The sequence below is a fragment of the Trichosurus vulpecula genome, chromosome 4 (genome assembly GCF_011100635.1).
Source record: "Trichosurus vulpecula isolate mTriVul1 chromosome 4, mTriVul1.pri, whole genome shotgun sequence".
NCBI classification, from domain to species: domain Eukaryota; kingdom Metazoa; phylum Chordata; class Mammalia; order Diprotodontia; family Phalangeridae; genus Trichosurus; species Trichosurus vulpecula.
Window position 1 is genome coordinate 265,428,371 of NC_050576.1, and position 26,293 is coordinate 265,454,663.

At 36.0% G+C, this 26,293-nt stretch overlaps 1 pseudogene; it reads right to left on the reverse strand.

Annotated features, from left to right (window-relative positions):
* The window catches only part of LOC118847092, a 38,778-nt pseudogene extending 23,792 nt beyond the window's left edge, over positions 1-14,986 (reverse strand).
* Between the last annotated feature and the right edge of the window lie 11,307 nt (positions 14,987-26,293).

Here is a 26,293-nt window from a genome sequence, read left to right on the forward strand (position 1 = left end):
AATCCTAATCTCAGACAAGGCAAAAGTAAAGATAGATTTAGTTAAAAGAAATAAGGAAGGACACTACATCTTGCTAAAAGGCACCATAAACAATGAAGCATTATCATTGTTTAACATATATGTACTAAGTGGTATGGCATGCAAATTCTTAGAGAAGAGGTTAAGGGAGTTACAGGAAGAAATAGACAGCAAAACCATAATAATGGGTTTTTCAACCTCCCTCTCTCTGAACTTGATAAATCTAACCTCAAAAAAATAAGAAAGAAGTTAAGGAGGGGAACAGAATTTTAGAAAAGGCATATATGATAGACTCCTGGAGAAAACTGAATGGGGATAAAAGGGAATATACTTTCTTCTCAGTGGTACATGGCACATACTCAAAAACTGAACATGTACTAGGGCATAAAAACCTCACAATCCAGTGCAGAAAGGCAGAAGTAGTCAAAGCACCCTTTTCAGATCATGACACAATAAAAATTATTTGCAATAAAGAACCATGGAAAAATAAGCTAAAAATTAATTGGAAACTAAATAACCTAATTCTAATGAATGAGTGGGCCAAAGAACAAATCAGAGAAAAAATTAATAACTTCATTCAAGAGAATGACAATAATGAGACAACATAACAAAACTTATGGGATGCAGCAAAAGCAGTTCTTAGGGGAAGTTTTATATCTCTAAATGCTTACATGAATAAAATAGAGAAAAAGCAGATCAAGGAATTGGGCATACAACTTAAAAAGTTAGAAAAAGAACAAAAAATCCCCAATTAAATAACAAATTAGAAATACTGAAAATCAAAGGAGATATTAATAAAATTGAAACCAAGAAAACTATGGAATTGATAAATAAAACCAAGATCTGGTTTTATGAATAACCAATAAAATTGATAAACCTTTGGTCAATTTGATTAAAAAAAGAAGAAAATCAAATTACCAGTATCAAAAATAAAAAGGGTGAATTCACCTCTAATGAAGAGAAAATCAAAACAATAATTAGGAATTATTTTGCCCAATTATATGCCACAAATTTGACAACCTTGGAGATATGGATGAGTATCTACAAAAACATAAATTGCCCAGGTTAACAGAAGAGGAAGTAAAATTTCTAAATAACCTCATTTCAGAAAAAGAGATTGAGCAAGCCATCAATGAACTCCCTAGGAAAAAATCTCCAGGGCCAGATGGTTTTACATGTGAGTTTAATCAAACATTTGAATAACAATTAATTCATATACTTTATAGACTATTTGGGAAAATAGGTGAAGAAGTAGTCCTACCAAATTCTTTTTATGACACACACATGGTACTAATACCCAAACCAGGTAGAGTCCAAAAAGAGAAAATTATAGAACAATTTCCCTAACGAATACAGATGCAAAACTTTTAAATAAAATATTAGCAAAAAGATTGCAGCAACTTATCATGAGAATAGTACAGTATGACCAGGTAGGATTTATTCCAGGAATGCAAGGCTGGTTCAATATTAGGAAAACTATCAGTACAATTGATGATATCAACAACAAAACTATCAGAAACCATATGATCATCTCAATAGATGCAGAAAAAGCCTTTGACAAAAAACAACACCCGTTCCTATTAAAAACACTAGAAAGCATAGGAATAAATGGAGCCTTCCTCAAAATTATAAATAGCATCTACCTAAAACCATCAACAAGAGCTGTTTGTAATGTGGATAAGTTAGCTGCATTCCCAATAAGATCAAGGGTGAAACCAGGATGTCCATTATCACCGCTACTATTCAATTTGATACTAGAAACATTAGCTGTAGCAATAAGAGAAGAAAAAGCAATTGAAGGAATTAGAATAGGCAAAGAGAAAACTAAATTATCATTTTTTGCAGAAGATATGATGATTTACTTAGAGCATCCTAGAGAATCAAGTAAAAACCTGCTTGAAATAAACAACTTTAGCAAACTTGCAGGATATAAAATGAACCCACATAAATCCTCAGCATTCCTATACAATATTAACAAAGCCCAACAGCCAGAGATAGAAAGAGAAATTCCATTCAAAGTTGCTTCAGACACTATAAAATATTTGGGAGTCTATCTGCTAAGACAAACCCAGCTCCTACATGAACATAAATATGAAACACTTTTCATGAGAATAAAGTCAGACCTAAATAAATGGACAAATATCAGTTGCTCATGGTTAGGCTGGGCTAATATAATAAAAATGACAATTTTACCTAAATTAATCTATCTTTTCAGTGCCATACCAATGGAATTACCAAAAAATTATTTTACAGAGCTGGATAAGATAATAACAAAATTCATCTGGAACAACAAGAGGTCTAGAATATCTATGGTATTAATGAAAAGAAATACTAGGGAAGGTGGCCTAGCCATACCAGATATTAAACTGTTCTATAAAGCAGCAGTCATCAAAACTACCTGGTAGTGGCTAAGAAATATAGTCATGCTTCAGTGGAATAGGATAGGTACACAAGATGGAGAACTCAACGACTATATCAATCTACTCTTTGATACACCCAAAGAATCCAGCTTCTGGGTTAAGAATTCACCATTTCACCAAAACTGCTGGGAAAATTGGAAAATGGTAGGGCAGAAACTGGGCATAGACCAATATCTTACACCATATACCAAAATAAAGTCAAAATGGGTTCATGATTTAGGAATAAATGCTGACACTATAAGCAATTTGGGAGAGCAAGGAATAGTTTACCTATCAAATATATGGAAAAGCAAAGAATTCATGACACAATCAGAGATAGAGAGCATTACAAAATGCAAAATGGAGAATTTTGATTATGTTAAAATGAAATGTTTTGTATAAAAAAAAAACAATGCCACAAAGATTAGGAGGGAAGCAGAAGATTGGGAGAAAATTTTTACAACCAGTGTCTCTGATGAAGGCCTCATCTCTAAAATATACAGGTAACTGAGCCAAATTTATAGGAATACAAGTCATTCCCCAGTTGAGAAATGGTCAAAGGATATGAACAGGAAGTTTTCAGAGGAAGAAATTAAAGATATCTATAGGCATATGAAACAATACTCTAAATCACTACTGATTAGAGAAATGCAAATCCAAACAACTCTTAGGTACCACATTTCTCCTGTCAGATTGGCTAAAATGACAAAACAGGGAAATGATAAATGCTGGAGAGGATGTGAGAAAATTGGAACACTGTGACATTGCTGGTGGAGTTGTAAACTGATTCAGTCAATCTGGAGAGCAATTTGGAACTATGTCCAAAGGGCTGTAAAAATGTTCATACCCTTTGACCCAGCAATACCACTTCTAGGGTTTTGCCCCAAAGAGATCACACAAGTGGGAAAAGGACCCATGTGTAGAAAAATATTCATAGTGACTCTTTTTGTAGTAGCAAAGAATTGGAAATCAAGGGGATGCCCATCAATTGGGGAATGGCTGAAAAAGTTGTGGTATGTTAATGTAATGGAATACTATCCTGTGATAAGACATGGGGATGATACGGACTTCATAACAACCTGGAAAAACCTACAGGATGTAATGCTGAGTGAGCAGAGCAGAAGCAGGAGAACATTATACACAACCACAGATATATGGATTCTGTGGTGACTATCCCTGATAGACTTTGCTCTTCTCAGCAACTCAAGGTGCAAAGACAACTCCAAAGGACTCACGATAGAGAATGCTATCTACATCCAGAGAAAGAACTATAGAGTCTGAATGCAGACTGAGGCCCACTTTATGCTCGCCTTTCCCCCCCTTTTTATCTCTTTTGTTTTTGGGGTTTTTTTGGTTCTATTTCCTCTTTCTCAGGATTCATTCCATTGGTCATAATTCTTCTTCACAACCTGACTGGTGTCTTATACATAGAAGATACATCAAATTCCATGCCGTCTTGAGGAGGGAGGTGCGGTGGGGGTGGGGGTGGGGAGAAAATCTGGAACTCAAAGTTATGTAGAACCAAGCATTGTGAACTAAAAATAAAAACTCTCAAAAAAAAAAAGAAAAAAAAAGGTTGGCTTGACCTCACAGCTTTATATTCTGTCTTTTCATTCCTTAGCCTATTTGTTTATTGTTCCCTAGGATATTGGGCTTGTTTCACCAAGCATGTATTTGTTTCTACCCCTTCAGCTATTTTGTCTCTGCTAACTATTCACCCAGGACCACCTCTTGCTGGGTTTACAGTCTCTGGCTTTTGGCACTGCCCACATAATTCAGTGGTTCATGCTGTCTATTGGCCTGGTAAAATTTCTCATCTAACTCCAGGCTCTGGCTGAAATGCTCTTGCTAATTAGCCTTCCTAGAAGTCCATCTTTTACCTTATCTGGAAAGATAGGTCTTGTCAATTTGAATTTTGTGACACCTGAAAATTGGGTTGGACAAGAAAGGCAATTCTTGCAAGTTAAATTCATCTCTCCCATTCCCTAATTTGTAGATTATAGTCCCTGTAGGACAATGGTCACCAAAGATGTTGAACATTCTTTGTAACACAAATAATTGTACTCATAACAAAAGAAAACCTGTGAGTGTCATGTAGAGAAGATACTTCTAGCATGGAAAATATATACTTTCACTTAAAACTCTTCCCCGGTGCCTCCACATGGCTTGGCAGTTACTTTAAGGTCTTAAAGATTAAGCTAGAGGAACATGAGCTCTGGAAGGTAATACCAAACTCTAAATACTTTGCATTCATCATCTGAAGACCAGTTTAGATAAATATAGAAGACCTCCTCATCAACAAGGAGATACAGTTTGGTATAATGAAAAGAGCACTTGACTAACTCATAGAGCAATTTGTTTGATATCTGTTAACATGGTATCTCATTGATAGATGCTTGACATAGTGATCTAAGTAAAGATGCCCATGTGCATAGAAAAGTCCCTTGTCACATGGAATTTCAGTGTTCCATCCTTTTATTGAGGAATAGAGTGCAGATCCCTTCCCAGCTACTCAATTGCCTCTTAAAGACAGACGTTTACTCATGGGAATTCTGCTAGAGGAATATGTCATCTCTGTTACTGAGCCATACATCAGAAAAATATGAGTAACCTTTGTAGAGGTGGGGGAATCACTGCTGTGGGACAACATATTTGAGCAATGCTTCTATGTTTCAGACATTTTTGATGTGCTGATTGGTTTTTCCATTTCCCTGCTTTGCTTCCTTTTTCCCTCGTCAAAAATTTTATTTTATGTAATTGCTCTCCTGGAGGAGGAGGTAAAATGACACTAGGAAAATATTTATGATGTAAAAACAAACTATATCAATAATTTATTTTTTGCTTTCTTCTCGGAATTTTTTTTTACCTTTTATTATTTTATTTTCCCCCAGAGATATGTAAAACAAGTTTTAGAATTCATTTTTTTAAAAGTTAGTGTTCAAATTCCCTCCTTCTTCTCTCCCCACTACCTGCTCATTGAAAAGATATGCAATTCCATATAGGTTATATATGTGTAGTCATGCAAAACATATCCATAATAGTCATGTTGTGAAAGAAAATATAGACAAAAAACTCAAGCAAAATAAAGTTAAAGAAAGTATGCTTCAATCTGCACTTAGTCACCATCAATTCTTTCTCTGGGGAAGTATATCATTTTTCATTATAAGTCCTTCAGAGATGTATTGGTTTGTTGTATCACTGAGAATAGGTCATTCACAGCTGATCATGTTACAATATTGCTGTTACTTTTGTGCACAGTACGTTTCACTTTGAATCAGTCCATACAAGTCTTTCTAGGTTTTTCTGAGTGTGTCAGTAATGGCAAGCAAAGTAGAACTTTTTGTTGCCTTTTGTTTTGGAGTGCTTCTCAGTGCTAAGGGAATCAAGTGCCTTTGAATCTTGCTTTTGTTTCAATCAAGAGTCTTTGATGTCCTGCTTAAGTCATAAGAAAGCCTCAGGCCTTCACCCTTTACTTATCAAGTGCTAAGCCCAAGCCTACACCCTTTCAGTTATTCAGTGTGGAGCCCTGTGGGCCCTAAAGAGGGTATATATACTCTGAGGTTGGCATTTTGCTTTGGGGCTTTATTCATGGAAAGAGTGTACATGTGATTTGGCCAGACAAGACTCTGGGTAGCCTTGAAAATGCAGATGTTGGTGCCACTCTCTCAGGTAACTATGTATGTATACATTGATATTGACAGACATTTGGAAGCTCTGTCTGCTGATTTTTGTTATTTGTTCTGTTCATATACTTTCTGCTTGTAATCTCTGTTTGCGTTTTCTCTGAAGTTCAGGGTGCTGACTTTTTGCCCTGAACTAAGTGAATGATATATGTATATTTAATTAAAGTGAGATTGTAATCCCCTTAAAGTTTCTTTCCTTAGAAAAGTAGATCAAAGAACCTGTGCTAGCTAGCTCCTGTGTGATGGTGTTATTTGCCTTACATGGCCACAGAAGCTGCAAGCAGCATTGTTGTTACAGCATTCTGCTCATTACTTATAGTACAATAGTATCCCATCACAATTACGAAGAACACCTTGTTCAGCCATTTCCCAATTAATGTGCATTTCCTCAACTTCTAATTCTTTACCCCCAGAAAATAAATGTTTATATATGTACTTTTTCATAGATAGATAGATAGACAGAAAGATAGATAGATATAGATATAGACATAGATAGACATAGATACAGACAGAGATATTTTGGGTGGGTACAGATCTATTAATGTTATTGGTAGGTGACAGGGTATGTATGCTTGGTTTTATGGCCTTTTGGGCATAGTTCCAAATAGCTCTACAGAATGGTTGAGTCAGTTCACAACTCCACCAACAGTGCATTAACAGTTATTTCCTTCATTTCATTCCCCAATCCCTTCCAACATCTGTCATTTACCTTTGCTGTCTTATTAGTTAATTTAATAGATATGAGGTGGTACCTCAGAATTGTTTTAGTTTGCATTTCTCCACTCAATAATGAACTAGAATATTTTTTTCATATGCCAATAGATAGCTTTGATTACTTCATCTGAAAACCAGTCATATCTTTTGACCAATATCATTTGGAGAATGGCTTTTATTTTTAAAAAATTGACTCAGTTCTCTCTATGTTTGAGAAATGAGGCCATTATCAGAAAAACTTGCTCCATTTTTTTCACAGTGACTATTGCTATATTCCCCCTCTCCTGTCCCCACTTTCATTCTATTCTCTCTCTCCTTTCACCTTGTCCCTCTCCAAAAGTGTTTTGCTTCTGACTATCCCCTCCTCCAATATGTCCTCCTTTCTATCAACCCCCTCTCTCTTATCCCCTTCCCCTTCTACTTTCCTGTAAGGTTAGTTAAATTTCTATACCCAATTGAGTGTGTATGTCATTCCCTCCAATTCTGATGAGAGTAAGGTTCACTTATTACCCCCTCATTTCCCCTCCTCTTCCCCTCGACTGTAAAGGGTTTTTCTTGCTGCTTTTATGTGAGACTGTTTACCCATTCTACCTTTTCCTTTATCTTTCTCCCAGAACATTCCTCCTTCACCCCATAATTTTATTTTTTTAAAGATATCATATCTTCATACTCAACTCACACCTGTGCCCTCTGTGTGTGTGTATGTGTGTGTGCGTGCGCGCGCGTGTGTGTGTATTCCTTCTAACTACCCTAATAATGAGAAAGGTTGTATGAGTTACAAATATCATCTTCCTATGTAGAAGTATAAACACTTAATTAAATCCTTTATTATTTCCCTTTCCTATTCACCTTTTTATACTTCTCCTGACTCATGTACTTGAAAGCAAATTTTCTATTCAGCACTGATTTTTTTCATCAAGAATTCTTGAAAGTCTTCTCTCTCATTGAACATCCATTTTTCCCTGAAGGATTATATTCAGTTTTGCTTGGCCAAGTGATTCTTGGCTGTGATACTAGCTTCTTGGTCTTTCAGAATATTATATTTCAAGTTTTCAGGTCTTTTGATGTAGAAGCTACTACATCTTGTGTTATCTTGACTGTGGTTCCAAAATATTTGAATTGTTTCTTTCTAACTGCTTGTGGTATTTTCTCCTTGATCAGGGAACTCTGGAATTTGGCAATAATATTGCTGGGAGTTTTCCTTTCAGGATATTGTTCAGGAGGTGGTTGATGGATTATTCCAACTTCTATTTTACCTTCTGGTTTTAAAATAACAGGGCAGTTAAGCTTGATAATTTCTGGAAATATCATGTCTAGGCTCTTTTTTGGATCATGTTTTTCCAATGAGATATTTCACTTTGTCTTCATTTTTGTTATTATTATTTTGATTTTGTTTTATTGTATCTTGATGTCTTACAAGGTCATTGGCTTCTATTTGCTCCGTTATATTTTTTAAGGAATTATTTTCTTTAGTGAGCTTTTGGAGCAATTTTTCCATTTGGCCAATTTTTTCTTTTTAAGGCATTTTTCCCTTATTTGGGTTTTTGGAGCTTTTTTTTTTTCATTTGGCCTAGTCTGTTTTTTTTAATTAATTTTTTAAGTTGTTTATTTCTTCAGTATTTTTGTCTCCTTTAGCAAACCGTTGACTTCATGATTCTCCTATATCACTCACATTTCTCTTCCCAATTTTTCTTCTACTTCTCTTACTTGATTTTCAAAATCTTTTTTGAGGTCTTCCATGGCCTGAGACCAATTCATATTTTTTTCTTGGAGGCTTTGGATGTAGGAGTTTTGACTTTGTTGTCTTCTGAGTATGTGCTTTGATCTTCCTTGTCACCATAATAACTTTCAATAGTCAGAGTTTTTAACATTGTTTACTCACTTTCCCAGCCTATTACTTGACTTAATGTTTTGCTAAAGTAGGGCATTGCTTCCAAGGTGGAAAGTATACTTTCAAGTTGTGTTGGGCTGAACATTTGTTTCATTCCATCTTGTTATGCAGTCTATTGCTCCAGAATTTGTTTAGATTCTTTTTAAAAAGCATTTGGAAGGGTTTTGGGGAAAACTAGGGTGAGTCCCAACCTTTACTCAGCCATCTTGGCTCTGCCTCCAATAAATCTATGTTTAAAAGAAAAATGAGGATTAGAATTTGATAGTAGGGTTTGTGAAGAGTAGAATATTGTGTGGCTATGGAAACTATCAACAACCAGAAGGGGTAAGAAAAAAATAAGAATTAAAATATAAGAGACTGCAAAAAGATATGCCTGAGATAGATTATTTAAGTGATTGATTTAGACATCCATTCCATTACCATTTATTTGAACTACTTAATACAAACTTAGCTACTGGAAGGGGTAAGCTTAATTCAATCAAATAATTTGCTAAATATTTAATATGTTCTAGACATCATAGTAAGCCCTAGAGATAGAATAAAAAACCAAAACCTGTACCTGCCATCAAGGAGCTCACAAAACTTTGCTTCCCTTAAGGAAACAAAAGATAGGTAGATAGATAGATAGATAGATAGATAGACAGATAGATAGATAGATAGATATAGATATAGATAGATAGATGATAGAGAGATAGATATGGATAGGTGATAAATAGATATAGATACCATTACATATTTGAAACATACATAGTAAGTGAAGGTAATCTTAGACTGCAGTAATAATACACCAGGAACCAGGAAAGGGCTCCTATATGAGTTAAAACTTGGAGTTAATTCCTAAATAGATCCAAAGGTTCTAAAAGGTTGCGATTAAGAGGGAAAAAAATTCCAGGAAGGGGAGACAGTCTGTAAAATGGCCTGGAAACAAGAAATAAAGTTTAAAGAATGAGGAATAACAATTTGGCCGGTATGTTTGAATAAAACAATATGTATGTGAAGGTAGGTAAGGTAAAAGAAAACTTGAAAGATGTTGTGAAGTACTTTAAATGCCAACTACAGATTACGTTTTATCATGTTCAAAATAGGGAGTTCCTAGAGTTTATTAAGTGAGGGAAGTGAGGTGGTCAGACATACGAGTTAAGAAAATCACGCTGTCAGCTATGTGTAGGATGGATCGGAATGGGTGTGGGTGTTCAGAACAATGTCCTTGAATAACTTTTCCACATTATGTGTAATTTCTTTTCCACCATTGGCATTTATTTCTTGCTGCCAGAGTTTGGGAGGGTGGTCACTGAGGGAAGATGAGGAAATGTTCACATTACATTCAGAGAGAAGGTACAAGAGAAATGGCAAAGAAATAATACTAGAAAATTGACTAACCAGAAGCTGTGACCAACTTACTTTATAGGCCCCAAAGTATACTATCCTGAGTCAACCAATCATGACTGGTTTCCTCTGACCTTTCTCTAAGATGCCAATGAATAGGTTGGTACACCAGTTGGAAGGCTCCTTTCAGCTTCATGAACACAATGGACTGCCTTAATAGCTCATCAGGATTAGGACATTCCTAAATTCGATTAAGGATCTCCATAATTTATGTCCTTCATCCCCTTAAAATTGTAATACTGCTTATCCATATGTGGTAGAGTCAGGCCAACCAGTTGATCAGACCAATAGATGAGATTCCAGAGAATTGGAAAGCAAAGAACATTAGAGACAGATAGACAGACAGACAGACAGATAGACAGATAGATCGATAGATAGATGGGGAAGAATAAGCAGATCCAGTCAGTCAGTCAGCTAGCATTTATTAAGTTCCTACTGTGTACCAGGCACTGTGCTAAATGAAAGAGAAGCAAAAAAAAAATTTAAACCAAACCAAACAAAAACAAGCAGTCCCTCCTCTCAAACAGCTGACAGCCAGTGCAAACAAGGGCCAGGACATGTGGTGTCTTATGGAAAAAATAACAAGAGAGTCAGTGTCACTGAGGAAATAGCCTGACCTAAGAAGAATCCTCTTAGATACTTTCTGAAATATCAGAGATCAGTCCCAGGGTCAGAAATCCTCTGAAATGAGCACAGACTGGATGCGGTAAGGAAGGAGCTTTGTTACAGAGGTCTAGGCAATCACTGGGTAGCTGAAACTTGAGATTTATTCCTTGTAATGATGAAACAAACCTGGGGATAAGTTGTGTCTGACTTTTCAGACTTGCCCCAAGGAATTTTCCCAATTACAAACCCCCTGACCATTTTCTCTAGCTAGGGCAGAAAACCATACCTGCATTGGCTTTTTTTGTACAAAAACCTTTCAATTTAACATGATCAAAATAATTCATTTTGCATTTTGTAATGCTCTCAATCTCTTTTTGGGTCATGAATTCTTTTCTTTTCCATAAATCTGATAAGTAAACTATTCCTTGCTCTCCCAAATTACTTATAGTATCAGCCTTTACTCCTAGATCATGAACTCATTTTGACTTTATTCTGGTATATGCTGTAAGATATTGGTCTATGCCCAGTTTCTGCCCTACCATTTTCCAATTTTCCCAGCAGTTTTTGTGAAATAGTGAATTCTTGGCCCAGAAGCTGGCCTCTTTGGGTTTATCAAAGAGTAGATTGCTATAGTTGTTGACTTTTCCATCTTGGATCCCTATCCTATTCCACTGTTCCACACCCCTGTTTCTTAGCCAGTACCAGGTAGTTTTGATGACTGCTGCTCTGTAGTACAGTTTAATATCTGGGATGGCTAAGCCACCTTCTCTAGCATTTCTTTTCATTAATACCCTAGATATTCTAGACCTCTTGTTTTTCCAGATGAATTTTGTTATTATTTTGTCCAGCTCAGTAAAATAATTTTTTGGTAGTTCGATTGGTATGGCACTGAATAGGTAGATTAATTTAGGTAAAATTTTCATTTTTATTATATTAGCTCAGCCTAACCATGAGCAACTGATGTTTTTCCATTTATTTAGATCTGACTTTATTTGCGTGAAAGTGTGTCATAGTTATGTTCATATAGGCCCTTGGTTTGTCTTGGCAAACAGACTCCCAAATATTTTATAGTATCTACAGTAACTTTGAATGGAATTTCTCTTTCTATCTCTGGCTGTTGGGCTTTGTCAGTAATGTATAGGAATGCTGAGGATTTATGTGGGTTTATTTTATATCCTGCAACTTTGCTAAAGTTGTTTATTATTTCAAGTAGTTTTTTACTTGATTCACTAGGATTCTCTAAATAAATCATCATATCATCTGCAAAAAGTGATAATTTAGTTTCTTCTTTTCCTATTCTAATTCCTTCAATTTCTTTTTCTTCTCTTATTGCTACGGCTAACGTTTCTAGTACCAAATTGTATAATAGGGGTGATAATGGACATTCTTGTTTCACCCCTGATCTTATTGGGAATGCATCTAGCTTATCCCATTACAAATAATGCTTGTCGATGGTTTTAGGTAGATGCTATTTATAATTTTGAGGAAGGTTCCATTTATTCCTATGCTTTCTAGTGTTTTTAATAGGAATGGGTGTTGTACTTTGTCAAAGGCTTTTTCTGCGTCTATTGAGATGATCATGTTGTTTCTGCCAGTTTTGTTGTTGATATGGTCAATTATGCTAATAGTTTTCCTAATATTGAACCAGTCTTGCATTCTTGGAATAAATCCTACCTGGTCATAGTGGATTATTCTCGTGATGAGTTGCTGCAATCTTTTTGCTAGTATTTTATTTACAATATTTGCCTCAATATTCATTAGAGAAATTGGTCTATAATTTTTTTCTCTGTTTTGAATCTACCTGGTTTGGTTATTAGTACCATATTTGTGTCATAAAAAGAATTTGATAGGACTCCTTCTTCACCTATTTTCCCAAATAGTCTACAAAGTATTGGAATTGGTTGTTCTTTAAATGTTTGATAGAATTCACATGTAACACTATCTAGCCCTGGAGATTTTTTCCTAGGGAGTTCATTGATAGCATGCTCAATTTCTTTTTCTGAGATGGGGTTATTTAGAAATTTTACTTCCTTTTCTGTTAACCTGGGCAGTTTATGTTTTTGTAAATATTCATCCATATCTCTAAGGTTGTCAAATTTATGGGCATACAGTTGGGCAAAATAATTCCTAAATATTGTTTTGATTTCCTCTTCATTAGAGGTGAACTCACCCTTTTCATTTTTGATACTGGTAATTTGATTTTCTTCTTTCTTTTTTTTAATCAAATTGGCCAAAGGTTTATCAATTTTATTGTTTTTTTCATAAAACCAGCTCATTTTATTTATTAATTCAATAGTTTTCTTGGTTTCAATTTTATTAATCTCTCCTTTGATTTTCAGTATTTCTAATTTGGTATTTAATTGGGGGTTTTCAATTTGCTCTTTTTTTAGCTTTTTCAGCTGTATGCCCAGATCATTGATCTCCTTTTTCCCTATTTTATTCATGTAAGCATTTACGGATATGAAACTTCCCCTAAGAACTGCTTTTGCTGCATCCCATAAGTTTTGGTATGTTGTTTCATTATTGTCATTCTCTTGAACGAAGTTATTAATTGTTTCTCTGATTTGTTCTTTGGCCTGCTCATTCTTTAGAATTAGATTAGTTTCCAAGTAGTTTTTAGCTTATTTTTCCATGGTTCCTTATTAAAAATGATTCTTATTGCATCATGATCTGAAAAGGATGCTTCGACTACTTTTGCTTTTCTGCACTGGATTGTGAGGTTTATATGCCCTAGTACATGGTCAATTTTTGAGTATGTGCTATGTACCGCTGAGAAGAAAGTACATTCCTTTTTATCCCCATTCAGTTTTCTCCAGATGTCTATCATATCTGCCTTTTCTAAAATTCTGTTTAGCTCCTTAACTTTTTTCCTATTTATTCTGAGGTTAGATTTGTCAAGTTCAGAAAGGGGGAGGTTGAGGTCTCCCAATATTACAGTTTTGCTGTCTATTTCTTCCTGCAACTCCCTTAACCTCTCCTCTAAGAATCTGTATGCCTTACCACTTGATGCATATATGTTAAGCAATGATATTGCTTCATTGTTTATGGTGCCTTTTAGCAGGATATAATGTCCTTCCTTATCTCTTTTAATTAAATCTATCTTTACTTTTGCTTTGTCTGAGATTAGGATTGCTACACCTGCTTTTTTTTTACTTTAGCTGAGGCACAGTATATTTTACTCCAGCCTTTTACCTTTACCCTATGTGTATCCCTGTTTCAAATGCATTTCTTGTAAACAGCATATTGTAGGATTATGGTTTTTAATCCATTCTGCTATCTGCTTCCGTTTTGTGATAGTGTTCATCCCCTTCACGTTCAGAGTTATGATTTCTATCTGTGTCTTTTTCTCCATCCCAGTTCCCCGTTTATGCTTTTATTTCTCCCTTTCCCCTTCTCCTCCTCAACAAAATTTTGATTTTGACCTCCGCCTTCCTCAGTTTACCCTCCCTCTTTATTCCCCTCCCTTATCTTACCGTTTCCCACTTGTACTTCTCCCCTCCCTTCTGACCACCCCTCTCCCTTTTTTCTTCCCTTCCCCTCCTACTTCCCGTAGGACAAGTTAGATTTCTAAACTTATCGGGGTATTTTATTCCCTTCTTGAACTAGATCAGATGACAGTAAAGCTCAAATACTCCTCTTCTCCCTCCCTTCTTTCCCTCTAATATAATATGTTTTTGTGCCACTTCATTTGGTGTAATTTACCCTTTTTTACTACCTCCTTACCTCTTCTCTCATAGCCCTCCCTTTATATCTCTTACTTATATTTTTTTTATCTTTACAGGCATTCACAATCTATGTATATCCCTTTCAACTGTCATAATAGCTGTACCATTAGACTGTCAGCTCCTAACTGGTTTAAGATGCTGGGGAGCATTTCTGTTAGCTGCTTTGTCTCAGCATGGCCTGTAATAGTGAAAGTGTTTGCTGCCAACGATGTCTTAACTTTAGGATTATTAAAGTGGATCACTGTTCCCTGGTTGGTAAACATATTCACCTCTTCAATACCATTTGTTTACTCCTAGTTTCTTTAAGGAAAACTGAAGTTTCTGATCATCTGCTGTAGCTGTTCTATGAACCACCTTCTTCTTTCTCCGAGCAGTTCCTTTCCCACCAATGTGCACTTTTGCTTGTAGCTTGGCAAGTTTCTCTTGGTTCATAATCGTTTCTTTCATCTTGCCAGAACGGAAACGGAGCTGCGCAGATGACCAGGGGAGTTACTAGCAGGGTCGCAGGTATAAGAGCCAGAGACAGGGGAACACACGCTGGGTAGCAAGATGGCAGCCAGAGAGGAAGCCGGAAGTGACACCTGGCCACTTCCCTGCCAGCCTCAGAGAGGAAGGAAGCGTCTCCCTCCCGTGCTCTGCAGCGCTCACAGCACCCCTCTCTGCCCTTTCCTCCCTCCCATCCTCGAGTTGGCTGGGTTCTTAGTTTGTGACGTTTTCCCGCTCGACCCAGCACCGGGGTTGCTGGAGAACATGCGACCCGAGAGCCTTTGTCTTTGCGCAGGCGCAGTCCCGGAGAGACGTCCACCTTGCCCGCATGCCCGGCCTTGAGACTTCTCCGCCGGCGGCTGGGACCTGTGTTTTTAGGGCGGGGCTGCAGCTAGCCAAGGGTTAATTTCTTAATTACAGCTATAAAGTCCACTCCCCTCTCCTATACCCAAGGAGCAAGTGTATTTAACATTCCTCCATCCGGTTGAGAGATACCCAGAGCCTGGCCTTCAGAGGAATTGTAGTCAAAAGCAAATGATTAGAGGTTGAGTATATTTCAATGAAAAAATAAGGACGGTAGGTGTTTTGTATTTACTGACCTGTGTAGTATCTCCTCACTATAATAACACAGTCCTTTAGCGCAGGGCATGTTTAATTTTTATCTTTGCATCCCCAGGCCTAGGAGAATTCCTTGTATAGATCAGGTACTCAATAAATGTTCAATTTCTCGACTTGCATTATGAAAACCTTTGGAGATGGAAATATTTTCTCAGTGTCCTTTAGCCCTATGATTACAAACCTTGAATGAGGACACCTCAATTGTTTTCCAGGTTGCCTTATTAATTGATTTGAGGCAAATCACTTAACCTTTCTGACTCCCCTTTCCTTATATCTATAATTAGTCTGATAATTTCTGCTCTTCAGTTATCTTGCAAAGATATCATTAAAGCTTTTGAGAAATTATAAAATGCTTTGAGCTCTGTAGAAATGGACTCCGTACAAATATGAGTTATGAATAATAAGAAATGCCACAACAATTAATGAAGCAATTTATTGTCTATAAGCACTATTAAAGCAACTTAAACGGAGTAGGTAAAATGCCGGAGATTCAGATATAGAGTAAATCAGTGCTGTAGCACTATTTGTATATTGAAGATTTCAATATGCAAACTGAAATTATCTAAAGGCCAGGCCTAAGAAGAATCCTTTCATAAACACTAATTAGTGACTTGCTGGTGATTGCGTGACAACATTCACTGATGCATAATTGAATAGCAGAGATTTTCAAAAGGAGAGTGTGGGTAGAGATTTAATAATTCATTCCTCCCACACTAATCAGGATTTCTGACTATTTTATATAGCAAGCACAATTACTATAGTCTTCCTTTCTTCCTTCCATTTTTCTTCTTTTTTCCTTTGTGAATAACAAACCACCATTACAGGGTTCCTTAATGCAAGTATGCTAATACCTAAGGAGGGAATCATCATAATGAGTGTTTAAAAACATATTTTAAATTAAATTAAAAAGCTTTTCACTTGTTTATATATCATATTTCATTATTTTGTATCAGTGGAATGCTTTGTTCCAGGAAACAATGGGTGTTCCAAAATACAGCCTTCTATTAGGTTCTATATTTCGGTAATTTTTCTTATAACTTTACAAATTAACATGATTGTAAATATCATAGTAAGAACATTATTTCAGTGAGCTAAGATACTATCTTACTTGATATGTTATAATTTATAAAAAAGCATAAGGTAGATCAAAAATGTGTCTATGTTTATACACAAATATATAAATTCTTTTCAATTATAGTTTATTTTACTGATAGAGAGGAATTTTATTTTTTTCCCAAACACAATAAATATATTATCTATTGTGATTACTTTATTCTTTTTGGGTATCATTTTTATCTCACCTATAAACGATGAAACTGAACAAGATAATTATCAAGGTGCTTCCAAATTTCAATTCCATCATCCTATGAGACAAATCTTCAATCTTAGAAACATAGTATGGACCGGATTCTCAAGACAGCACATAACTTATCCTGATTCCTAAATATCTGTACTCAAAGAGTTACTTCAACATTCTGCTTTAATTATTGCCTGGAAATCAAGTTCTATAACTTAAGTCAATGGCAGACTTTAAGTAACTAGCCAAGTAACTAACAATAGCGATAATCAGGTTTCCCTCACTTATTTATTCAGCTCACTAAAAGCACAGAGATAAATGTTTAACAGAGGGTACTTAAACACAGTAAATTCTTAGTTGATGTCTGATGATTTGATTGTTGAGTAATCTCAAGTGTCAATACACGAGTTTGACAAAGGTATCCATCCAAATCATAGAAGATGCCCCATCCAAAGTCTGAGTAGAAGTAAGATTCCCCTGAAACGCTCAGATTCTCTAGATATTTTTGTTAGTATCTGCCACTGGAAAAGTTGTGTCATTTCCCTTCTCCAGACTTCCTTTTCCATCTGTAAAATGGAGAGATTAGACTCAATGATTTCTAAGGTTCCTTCCTGCACTAAATCAATGATTCTAAAAGTTTAAGAATTTTATAAAGGTAAACTATCATCTGAATGATAACTTAGAAGTAATGTTGGCTTTAGAGTCAGAGTACCTGGGTTCTAATCCTTGTTCCTGCTCATCACACGGGACTGTGAGCAAGTCACTTTATCTCTCATGATCTTTGGTTTCTCAACTCTAAAATGAAGAGGTGGGCTAGATGACTTCAGATGCCTGTACTATGTCTAATGCTATAAGCCTATGAGCATTATCGTAATGATGATCAGCACCATTGCATCAGGCCCAGAACAGCTGTAGGAGGCTGAATCATCATCCCAGAGTAATTCATGGACTAATTCATTGGCCTTCTAGAAGATGAGATTAGCCTATGTATATTTACTTCATTAAAGGTAGAAAGGAGCCAACTTTACATGCACCATCATGATGATAAATTTTGAAAATGTCATCCGTTCAACAAATATTTATCAAATTCTTGCTATTAATACATACTAGAGATAATAGAAAATGCAAAAGGGGGACGTATTCCCCATTTTCAATCTAGAAGACATACACATAAAACAACAACAACTTGAGAAAAATTTTAACATATAGGCTAATGCAATATAGAGAAATCCCTAAGATGGTAGAAAAGGGAATTCATGGAAGAAATTCAGGTAAATTGAAATGGAGCAGGAGTTACATAGTGGATAGAGGACTGGGCATAGAGTGAGGAAGACCTGAATCAAAATCTGACTTCGGTCACTCACTAGCTGTGTGACTATAGGCAAGTAACTCAACCCTGTTTGCCTCTGTTTCTTCATCTGTAAATTTAGCTAGAGAAGGACATGGAAAACCACCTCCAGTATATCTGCTAAAAAAAAAAAAAACAAAACACTAAATGGGTTCATGAAGGAGTGGACATGACTGAAAGCAAATGAATAACAATAAAGTGAGATGGAGTCAAACTTAAAAAGAAATAATTGATATAGTTTGGTAGAAAGGAGTCACTAAAGGAGGGAGGGAGGGAAGCAGGGAGGGAGAGAGAGAGAGAAAGAGAGAGAGAAAGAGAGAGAGAAGATAAGAAGTGAGATAAGCAAAATTAGATGTGTTGTGGCATTTAAGGGAACCAGGTACACTGGACTAGTGAATAACCAATTTTTAGGCTATGAAATGGCCCTCCTGCAAAATTATTCATTTGGTCCTAAAAGCAGCATGCTTTTTTATTTCTTTGTTGCCACATAGAATGAAAGATTCCATCCATTTCACTGGACAACTGGTTCTCCAGTAGATACATTGTCAAACCATATGAAGATGCATTTCTACAGGGATGATACTCAAGTCATCAATAGCCATGCACACATAGACTGAGAGGAAATTTTAAAATTGTTGAAATGATTAAGAATTAGAAAAATACAAATTAAAGGCACTTTGAGGTTCTCTCTCATAGATATCAGACTGGAGAAAAGGACAAATTTTTAAAGAGTATAGACAAGCAAGGTAATTGATGTACTGTTAATAGAACTATGCATTAATAGAACTACTATAGAAAGTACTTTGGAACTCTGCTTTCAAAGTTATTAAATTATGCATAGCCTTGATACAGCATACAACAGTATAAGTAATAAGTTTATATCTCACAAAAACTCAAAAAGGAAAATATGGTAATGAGGAATTTGAAATGGTTATAGCAGCTCTTTATATGGTGGCAAAACAAAACAAAAACAACTGGAATCTCAGACATGATTTTGGGAATGGCTAAACAAATTATGATATGTTAATTTAATGGAATGCTATTATGCCATAAGGTGTGAAGAATGAAATTTCAGAGAAATTTAGGAAGAAATCTGGTTTCAGAGAAATGTGTGAAGGACTATATTGTTTGATTCAGAATAAAGTAATCAGAACTAGGAGCTTTTTTCTAACAACATTTTCATAACAACCAACTAAAAAGACTTAAACTCTTTGATCACCAAAATGATCATTCATTATTCCAGAAGACTGATGATAAGGAATGCTGGCCTACTTCTAACTGAGAAGTGAGCAATGAATATGCAGGATGAGATACATCTTTCTGGATGCGTCCAACATACGAATTTGTTTTGCCTAAGTATGACTATATGTTACAAGGAGTTTTATTTTTCTCCAATGTGGATGGGAAGGGGAGAACAAACATGCTTTATAACTGAAAAAATAAAAATGTGAATTTTTAAAAACTAAATTGTAAAAAAAAGTTAAATGAGATACATGGCTTAAAACTCTATGTATCATAGAACTATGAGACCCATTGGAGACCCATTTGCTCATTTTATAAAGGAAGAAAATAAGGTCTAGTGAGGCTAGAGGACTTTGTCAAGATCACACTTTTAGTCCCAGTCTGTATCTTTACACTAAGCCATGAAGTAATGTACAACCAGCTTAAACATATCTAAAAAAAAATAGCTCCAGTGTCCTCCATAATCTTATTCTTGAAAGTCAGTACCACAATGACATTATGGAAGTAAATGAGCAACCTTCTTCATAAACATAGTTTGTTTTTTTTTCATCTATCATAGGTACAACACATGTCCTTTGAAGGACTGGACAAACACAGTTCCTCTTTCAGGAAATAGTCCTTAAGACAGAATTCAGTTATGAATATTTAGTATCAATAAAGATCACAAAAACAAGTATAGCCAATTCTAACCAAGTATTATAAAGCTTAAAAAATGTGAGTTTACTCAGTTCACCTGGTTGCTCCTTTTTGAGTAAGATAAATAAATAATTAATTAATAAGCTAAAGTAGAAAATGGTATTTCATAATTTAATTTAAAAGAGAGAGGTATGAAAAGAGTTTATACAATCTGTGGTGAGGTATGGTACTTTTTATTCTATAATTATAATCAATCTGCTTCAAGAGCTTTTGTTCCATAGAGGACCCCATTTTTAGAGTAATTCATCTTTCGCCAACCTCGCCATGATGATGTATTATATGAATATTTCATCAATGTGACAGCTCCCTCTGATGATGTATTAGTCTAACACATCATCAGAGACATTGGCAAAGATACATTACTCAAGAGACTCTATTCTAGCTTCCGTTGAGAATAGATTTATTTGCTAAATACTGGGGCAAAGATGCAAGTCTTCCAAAGGGGAGCACATCTAATCACCAAAAGGCAATCCTGTTTAACTGAAAATGAACCTAGAGAAAAAAGAGGAAAGGAATGAAGCAAAGTTGGTGTCCTTGATTAACAACCTAATCTGGGACTTGGGAGGAAGGGAGATGAGAGTTCTTCTTGACAACCTTTGGGGAAGAATATAACCCTTTCATTTTTGTTTATGGTTCTCTAGCATGGTGCCTGGCATGCAGTCAGCCCTTGATGCACAATTATTTATATGAATTGAAGAAGGGAATTTTAAAGGATGTTGTCATGTTATTTCATACCTGAATATCTTTTACTAATGAAAAGAGAGGGAAAAAGAAATAATGGACAAAAGAAAGAAGGAAGGAAGAAAGGAATGCAGGGAAGAAGGGAGGAAAGAAGAAAGGAAAAAGAAGGAGGTAAGGAGGGAAGGAAGGAAGGGAAAAAGGGATAATAAAAGGGCATTTATTAAGTGTTTAAATTGGGTTAAATACTGTGCTGAGTTATGGGAATATAAAGACAAAAGGAGACAGTACTTATCCTTAAGGAGCCCATATTCTATTAGGAGATAACAATATATGTAGGCTGTACTGGCCAGGGAAGTATGATGAATAGGAGAGTAGTGAAATCAACAGATATGCCCTTTCAAGTAGGAAAGGTAGTATTGATTTGATTACAGTTCAGTCTGTCATAGTGAGTAGAAGGATTGGCCTTTACACTGAACTTTTTAGTGTTCTAGGCAACTCTCTAAGACTTTGTTACAGAGAAGAGGCAGACCTGCTTTAATAAAGGGTGTTTCATCACCCAGGAATTCTCTATACCCATGCAAAAACAAGCCCAGTGCTACCCCAGAACAGGGGTTGAATGGGCCTGCTCACGGCATCAGGTTGGAAAATAAGGATAAGAGCATAAGAACATGGTTGAGGAGAGGCCTGGGTAGATCTAAAGAGGTCTCATCCATCTAAACAACCCAGTCCTATGGTAGGAATAAAATTGAGACCAAGAAAATATTGCTCTATCACTTTCCACCCAGCAGCATCATTAGTGTTTATACATCTAAATCTCAAGCATGATGTGAAAATCCAGTAAGCACAGAAGGACTTCGCATTGAACTACATCACCAACATTTTCAGCTTCTCAATAGAGCACTGCAACATGATTAGAAATCTAGACTCATCCTGCTTGACCTGTATAAAATTAAGAAAGAAACATATTTGCAAGAGAGAGGCTGTTTAGAACTAACAAAGACACAAAACAAATCAAATGCAAATGATCACACATCCATAAGGTGAATGTCCATAAGGAATTAGCATTTGACTAAACTGACTTCCTTAACCTCCACATCATGTAAATGTGTGCACAAGCTCATGTAATGACAAACATTATTGTATTTGATACCCCATGAAAATTTCCTGAAGGAACCATAACATCTATGCCTCAATGTCTTTTCTTTTATCTCTTCTATTTCCCCACTGCTTCTTGCCAGTTGATTTTCATGGTCATCTGTTGTTTTGGGGAGAATTTTGAGCTTCTTCTGTAAATTATGCACTTAAATTATCTTAATCATTTGGGGCAGGAGGAGAAAATCCACAAGGTGTAATCAGAGAGTCTGTTTTGAGGGCAGCAAGATGTGTTGAACCTGGCATGTTAATATTTCAATATTTTCACAGATTTGTGACCTTTATGCCATGAGTGATCTTTTTAATGATGTAAATTGGAATTCATCCATGCTTGATTCTTTGAACCCTCTGCCCCATCATATTGCAACTCTGCCATGGGCACTTCAGAAATGAAAGAGAGACTCTGGCTGATGTCTGAGGGCTATTTAACTAGATAGGTGATGTGGTACAGAAGAAAGAGCACTAGCTATGAAGTTAAAGGAACTGGATTCAAATTCTACATTTGATATTAACTACATCATGACCTTGAGTATGTCATTTAAACTCCCTGGTCTTCAATTTCCTCTTCCTCAAAATGATTGGGTTAGATTACAAGCCTCAGACATCCCTTTTCCCTAGATCTAAAGGCATAGTTTTTTTTTTCCTAAGTTAGAATAACTAACACATTTCTCACTATTAAAGTACTATACTGGCAATTAGCTTGCTTGGAGTTTGCTAGGTGAGTCCTTGTAAAGCCTCTCAAAGCCGTTTGAGCATGGCAAAAGTTTCAGGACTTTAGGATCCACTTGTATGGCCTTTTAAGTCTCAGAGTGATAACGCAGCCACAAGGAGTCACAACAGTAGAATATTTATAAAATTTGTAAGTTATCGTGGAGACTCAAGTACCTACTAATGAATTTGTCATATATTTGAAATTGGTATGTAGTTTTGTCAATACCAAAGGTCCTAAAGATAAGAAAAATCTGTCCTTAAAGAACCATTATCCAAGGATTGCAAAAGCATGCCAACAAGGTAATTTGTATGCAGGCACAAATTTGACTTACCTCACTGTCAAATCATATATGCTGTGTAAAAAGTGTAAGAAAATCAGCAAGTTGACAACCAGGAGCTAACCTGGAAAATACATTAAATTCATATTAGTACCATTCTGAATACTGAAAAACAATATTTAAAAGAGAGAAGCATATGAATAGACTATATTAATTCTATAAGCCATTGAATCCTGTTGATCTCCATATTTGGGTTGTGTGTGTGTGTGTGTGTGTGTACCTATGTGGGTGTGGGCGTAGGTGTGTGTAATAGAGAGAGGCTAGGAAGAGCTTGTATTAAGTATTCCTTAAGAAACCAGACCTTTATGTTTAATGTAGTCCATGGCACTAATTCATGATTTGCCTATATGCTGAAATGGACAATGGAAATGCAAGGATGCTTGTTGATACTCTGGGAAATTTCTTAAAGAAGAAGAAGATGCAGTTTGGTATAAAAGGAAGGGAAGAGTAAAACATCTCAAGTAGCCATGAAAAGGAAAGGAAAAAAATACAGGTCAGATTCTGGAAAAAAAAAACCAGAAACTGAGGTTAGCTGAAGAATTTGCTTGACTAATAAGAGTATAACTAGACACATAATTATTAGAATGCAAAATACTAAATCTTTTTTCCCCTTTCTTTCCTTCTGCTATGAATCCTTAAATTAAAAAGCTATTAACTGATAAACACAAAAAAGGGATTCTTCCAATGTATTATTTGAACATAGTTTAAAAATATTTACCACATATATAAAAATGAAAATTTTAATCAAATGGAACAGCATTTTCACCCACTGTAACTTTTTTAACTCAATTTGCTTTTGTAAGTCTCTGTTATACTCTGCTTCACATTTTCACCTAAAAGCTTTCCAACTATATGCTAAATATATCCACCTGAGTCTCCTTTCAGCACTTTAAACTCGGCATGTCCAAACCTAAACTCTTTAATATTTCCCCTCATCCTTCCTCTCCTCCCAATTTACTTTTGGTAGACTTGAAAGCTTAGACTCACCCCACCTCTTGGCCAAGTCCATTGACTCCCCCGGGCCACAATATTCTCACTTGTAAAATGAAAAAAAAAAATAAACCAGATGGTATCTAAGGTCATTTCCAGCTCTAAATCTTTGATTTTTTACTCTTCCTCCACCCCCCCCCATCCAATCTATTACCAAGTCCTGTTAATGTGACCACTTTAATTTCTATTGACCATATCCTTTCTCTAATCCCATGGCCCCCTTCTCCTTCATTACTACAATAGCCTCCAAATTAGTCTTCCCCCTTCTCCAGTGCATTCTTCCCACAGCTATCAATATAACCTTCTTAATGAAAAGCTCTAATAATGTTCATATATGAAAAAAATCCTTATTGCTGCTGAGTTAAAATATAAGCTCTTCTACCTGTCATTTAAGGTCTTCCAATCTGGCACTAATTTACCTTTTCAGAGGAAAGCATCCCAAGGGCAGGTACAGTCTTATTTTCTTATATATAATCCTGAATGCTGAGTATGATGCCTCGAACATAAGTAGAAAATAAATATTTGACGATTGGCCAATATGAAGTCCTCAGAAAACTAAACTGCTAGTCATTCCTCCATCTTGCCATCACTCTTCCACATTTGTGAATTTGTATAGCCTGAAACACAGGTTTTTGTCTCCTATTGAAGGTCTTCTCTTTCTGCTATCAAATTATATGTTTCTTGAGGGCAGGGACTATGATGTTTTTCATTTTTGTATCCTCAGGGCCTGACACACTGTCTTGCATAAAGTACTTGAAAAACATTTGTTGAAACAAATATAATTGAAAGTCCTTGCTCATAGTATCTTGGGGCTCCAAACCATCACATTCCAATTATTCAGATGAAGACTTTTAGAAGATCACTGTTTTGAATACCAAAGAAATGTTGTTTTCCAAAAGTACTTATTTGTTTTGTAAGCGCATTCTTCACTGTCCTGATCGGTATATGAAAATATAATGTGATATACTTTTTAAATAAAAAATGGAAAGATGAAAGGGAAATCTAATTATGTTTTTGGCAAGCACCTGCTCATTAATACAAAGTCAATAATGCTTGTAACAAGCATAACTTACTGTGTTTCTTAACCTCCTCCTATGCGTGATTTCTCACTTGGAGAATTCAGGTCCCTCACTAAAGCCTGTTGTGCCCCTGTTCCATATCTATCAGACTTCTGCATAGCTGGTCAAGTATCAGAATGGTGGATATAAAACTACAAAAGGCTATGATTGTCTCTGCACACAATCACGACTATGAAATAGGTTTTTTACTGATTTGCCTCAAAACAGTAATAATCTGAAAAACCTCTCCGTTTGGGGAAGTCCCTCTGAAATCTGTAATGATCACTTGCAGCTGGCTGCCTCAGTGTTGGACCTGAGGTCTATCTCGAAAAATAATTTTAAATTCCAATACTTTTCCCTGATCAACCCCTCCCTATTCATCTCCTCTGGAAACCTCCATAGCCAATGCATGTATACTGAAAGGCAGCTGAATGAGGAGATAAAGAGCTGGATTTAGTCTGGAAGACCTAGATTGAAATTCTGTCTCTGACAACTACCAGCTGAATGATAATGATAGAGATAGGGGATTTCTTTGAATTGGGAGCTTCCTGATGGGGAAACTCCTTCTATCAATGTAGGACAGTATTTTAGATTTTATTTAGAGTCATAGCAGGTTTCCTAAAGCTCTCAGAGTTTAAATTATTTGTCTAGGTCATGGGTGGGGAATCTGTGGCCTTGAGGTCACATGTGGCCCTCTAGGTTCTCAAGTGTGGCCCTGGGACTGAACCCAAAGTTCACAGAACAAATCGTTTTATTAAGGGTTCCATAAAAAGACAACACTTGGTTGCTGGTGGAGTTGTGAGATGATCCAGCCATTTTGGAGAGTAATTTGGAACTATGCCCATAAGGGCCATAAAAATATTCATACCCTTTGACCCAGCAATACCACTTCTAGGGTTGTATCCCAAAGAAATCACACAAGCAGGAAAATAACCCATATGTATAAAAATATTTATAGCTGCTCTTTTTGTGGTAGCTAAGAATTGGAAATCAAAGGGATGCCCATCAATTGGGGAATGGCTGAACAAGCTGTGGTATATGAAGGTAATGGAATACTATTGTGCCATAAGAAATGGGGATGATGCGGACTTCACAACAACAAAAACCTACCTGACATAATGCTGAGTGAGCGGAGCAGAGCCAGGAGAACATTACACACAACCACAGATATATGGATTCTGTGAGGACTAACCCCGACAGACTTTGCTCGTCTCAGCAACACAAGGTACAAAGACAACTCCAAAGGACTCACGA